Genomic DNA, 4,397 nt, shown 5'->3' on the forward strand with positions numbered 1-4,397 from the left:
TCCCCTGTGGCCGCCGCCCCTCCCCTAGGGAACCCTAGGGCGCCTCCTCCACCCGTTCCCCCTATATATAGTGAGGGAGAGAGAGGGCAGCCGCACCCCTTCTCCTGGCGCAGCCCCTCCCTCCTTCAACTCTTCCTTCTCCTCCGTAGAGCTTGGCGAAGCCCTGTAGGAATACCACAAGCTCCACCACCACGCCGTCGTGCTGCCGGAGTTCTCCCTCAACCTCTCCTCTCCCCTTGCTGGATCAAGAAGGAGGAGACGTCCCCGGGCTGTACGTGTGTTGAACGCAGAGGCGCCGTCCGTTCGGCGCTAGATCGGATCTTCCGCAATTTGAATCGCCGTGAGTCACTACAAGAAATCTGTTAATACATGACGGTTCCAATCCGTCACGGGGCAGTGAAAATCCGTCAAGGATGACCGGGCATGACGGATTTGAAATCCGTCATGTATATCGCGTCATAATTTGACACCTCACCTTCCATGACGGATCTTGACCGTCACAGGTCTAGCCCCTGACCCGCCCAGCCCAAACTAGGCCCGAGCGTTTGTGACGGAATGGGCCATCACAGACAAGCGCCACGTAGCATTTTGGATAGATCTATTGGAATGACGTGGCTGCCTACATAGATACTGTTTTTGTCATAGAAACCGTCATGGATTTATGCAAAATTTAAATTTTGTCCGGCAAATTAACCCATTTCCCTCCATGAAATTTTGAGCAAGTACATTATTTTAGCATTTACACAGATCATAATGCCAACTTTGGCCGAAGACAAAGAGTATTTATGAAGCCATCCACGTGTATCTACAACATAGCAATCTACAAAATCCTCCGTGAATAGACAATTTACAACATCAATTGACGAAATACAACACATAGCAAGGTTAGAACCAACACAATCCAGTTTACATCAAAAACATATACAAAAGATTCTAATTCAACTTCTTGTCGTTGGCCCCCTCTTGATCACAATTACACCATGTCATGGCATATGTGATAGGCTGCACCAAGTAGGAATAACATGATCTGCACAAAATTAGAACAAACATTAGACATTTCTAGAGATGACCTATAAGTGACAACATAACAAATTATACATCACAGAACTCAAGTGCTGTAGCATCAAAAGTTGAGGCCATAAATCCGCCGAAAAAATTAGAAACCTAAATTGATATAATTATTCAAGTACTACTGTGCATAACGATTATATATGATAAGGGCTAGGGGTTGCCCACTTACATTTTCATGCATTTAATACATGTCTTTAAACTGAATTTCTTCTCTGGACGAGTTAAACTGGCAACTAATAAAATCTGCAAGCTCCCAAAGACGAATTCCCAACGTGTGCGATACTGATATGGCTGAGAGTACTCACTGGTTACAATATACTAGCAAGGAGCACAACAGAGGGCATAATACAACAGTACACCACAATTTTACACATCGGTCAAGGAGAAGAATGCCATGTAAGAAATCATGTCCCATGTTGCATAGAAAGAGCATTAGTGATTCATCCCATATGCCATGGAATGGAAAATAATGGAACTGCTGCACCATAGTACTTACATGTGTTTCTTGATTTGTTTTTCAACATGCAACGCCTCAAGCTCCTTGGTTGATGCCACAAGCTCTGCTACATCGTGTACTTATTGAGAAGACCCAAAGCTGGATCAATGGAATGGAAAAAACTTATCAAACAAAAATTACAGAATATTTCCATTCAGCTCCAAGTACAAGCTGCCTTTTTAGTGTGCGGAATAGAAGCAGCAACATTACGTAAACTCTGTCTATAACGTACAGCTTTAGCTGCTTGAAAATATGCTCGTACGTATCAAAATAAGTGTGAACACCACTCTAGCATCTTTTGGTTCATTGTAATGCAAATGAGTTACTCTTGAACTATTTTCGAATACCTTACAGAAATTTGCAAGATCATGAATAACAAGAGCAAATGGCTTTAAGCAGTTAAAATACTGCTGCTAGTAGGTTGTAAGCACAGGAAATAAGTACAGAGCAATCTTACATTCAGCAACCCCACCAATAAAGCTAATATGAAAACAAGCAAAGTACAGAGCAATCTTTGTAATGCAAACCTAAACTGAAGATGCAAGGCCAAGACTACATCTTAACAAATCCAAAACTTAAACTGTACTGCTACTGCTATATTGTCGGCGTCGACCAAGCAGAGGTGTACCGACTATATTGTCCAGAGCAAAGAGATTGGTTGAAAATCAGAAGTGCAGTTTCATTTCACTAAGACTAACATGTAAATGTTGTCTAAACTGAACCAAAATCTTAAAAGAATTATGCCTTCCAAAATGTCTTACTTCACTAACTAAATTCTTCCAAAATGTTTAAAGCCAGCAGACTTGCCAATATTTGTTTGGATTGTACCAGGTAGTGTATAGTTTGGTTTCAAGAATTTACAGCATGCATAATGAACCGATAAAACACTACTATCATATTAGCAAGACTGAATTGAACATAATCACAACCAGGCTTAGTTGGAGCTTCACGATGTCATGGTTTAATTTGTATCTTAATTAGCCTGGCGGGCAGTGCAAGGCGTCAAGAATGGTGGCGGATTCGGCCACTGCCGACGACGTCGTTCGGTCGGCCAGGATAATAAGACGTGCGCACGATTTGGCTGCCAAATTATTGGCGGACATTTTCCACGCCTTCGTTTCGCCCGCTAATTGGCGAAAATCCTGTAGGGGCGCGGCCGACCTGAGCTGGGCGAGCCAAAAATGGCTTCAATCCAAGCAGTATCCAAAAGTCACGGGCACAACCAATAAATTGGTAAGGCCGGCATTGGTATCCATCCAAACAGACCCAAAGTATATTGCCACACTGTAAAAACTACCAGCTAACAGAATGAACGTGCCTACATCTCACATCCAAATTCTTTTGCACTTCAATATATTGCAATCAGGGTAGGATAGCCACAATATATTTAGCTCTGCAAAATTATGTGCATAGTAACTTTCACTTCAATATATTAGTACATTTCAATTCAATATATTTTGATGCTATTTCTTTGACCCCTTCAACTAATGCAAGAGTCGTTATCATTGTGTTTGGCCCTTTAAATGAAACAATTCCTTCTCATAGCTTACAGGGCAGCAAGTACAATTAGGTTCAATAGAATGTACTCAAAAATTAATGAGAAACTTATTCATGCGTATGTATGTACAGATGCAAGTGACTACAGATACAAGTGCCATCCAGATGTTGGGTACAGGAAGGGAGAGAGAGGGAGCTCACCACGTCCACATCTAGGTTGCAGGTGCCGCGTCGAGGAGGAGGCAAATCGACGCACGCGAGGACGATCTGTACATCACCGGATGAGAGGACAGGCTTCAGGGGCAGGGGTGCCTGAGTTGTATCGAAGCAAGTCCTTGGAGGTAGAGGACGAGAAGGACCACCGGCGTTCGCGGCCACCATCGTCGAGCGAGACAAGGCCGTGGCGCCCGCGCTCGTCCCGACTCCTGAGTATGCCACTGCAGGTTGCGTCGCCTCAGCACATCCTGCGGGAGGAAGGCATCCGCGCCACCCCGTTCTAGCAGCACCGGCAGCAGGCGACGGGGAGGATCCATCGGAGCTGCCCCGGCGCCGAAACCCTAGCCATGGGGAGGGCCTGCTGGCGAGCGCTGGTGGCCGGGAGCTGTGAATCTAGCTAGAGGGGAGGAAGGAGCGGAGCGAGAGGAAGATGGGGGTGTGCTGCGCACCGGCCATACCCGCGGGAAGTCGACGGAATCGGGCGGCGGTGCGAGGAGTCGCGTGTGGGAGAGAGGGGGCTCGCGAGAGGAAAGGCTGCGGAGGAGGGGGAGGGAGGGGGCTGGGGAGCAAGTTTTAGGGTTTGCATTATATACGGGGAATGCTTAGGCGGGCTTGAGCGGGCTTTAGCGGGCTCAGCAGGCTGTACTGGGTCGTCCTTGACAGATTTCGAAATTGTCACAGGAAATCCGTCATGGATTAATAAGTTTCTTGTAGTGAGTACGACTCCATCAACCGCGTTCCTGTAACGCTTCGGCTTAGCGATCTTCAAGGGTATGAAGATGCACTCTCTCTCTCTCGTTTCTAGCATCTCCTAGATTGATCTTGGTGACACGTAGGAAAATTTTGAATTATTACTGCGTTCCCCAACAGTGGCATCATGAGCTAGGTCTATGCGTAGATTCTATGCACGAGTAGAACACAAAGTAGTTGTGGGCGATGATTTGTTCAATTTGTTTGCCGTTACTAGTCTTATCTTGATTCGGCGGCATTGTGGGATGAAGCGGCCCGGACCGACCTTACACGTACACTTACGTGAGACAGGTTCCACCGACTGACATGCACTTGATGCATAAGGCGGCTAGCGGGTGTCTGTCTCTCCCGCTTTAGTCGGATCGGA

At 46.1% G+C, this 4,397-nt stretch overlaps 1 long non-coding RNA gene across 1 annotated transcript; it reads right to left on the reverse strand.

Moving 5' to 3' along the window:
• Positions 1-703: 703 nt before the first annotated feature.
• LOC109762226 (uncharacterized) lies at positions 704-3,835 on the reverse strand. The gene is made up of 3 exons (XR_002232705.3): positions 3,266-3,835; positions 1,568-1,666; positions 704-1,027 (listed from the first exon to the last, which is right to left on the reverse strand). It is a non-coding gene; the product is annotated as an uncharacterized lncRNA (long non-coding RNA).
• Between the last annotated feature and the right edge of the window lie 562 nt (positions 3,836-4,397).

Source organism: Aegilops tauschii, chromosome 4 (assembly GCF_002575655.3).
Source record: "Aegilops tauschii subsp. strangulata cultivar AL8/78 chromosome 4, Aet v6.0, whole genome shotgun sequence".
Classification (NCBI taxonomy): domain Eukaryota; kingdom Viridiplantae; phylum Streptophyta; class Magnoliopsida; order Poales; family Poaceae; genus Aegilops; species Aegilops tauschii.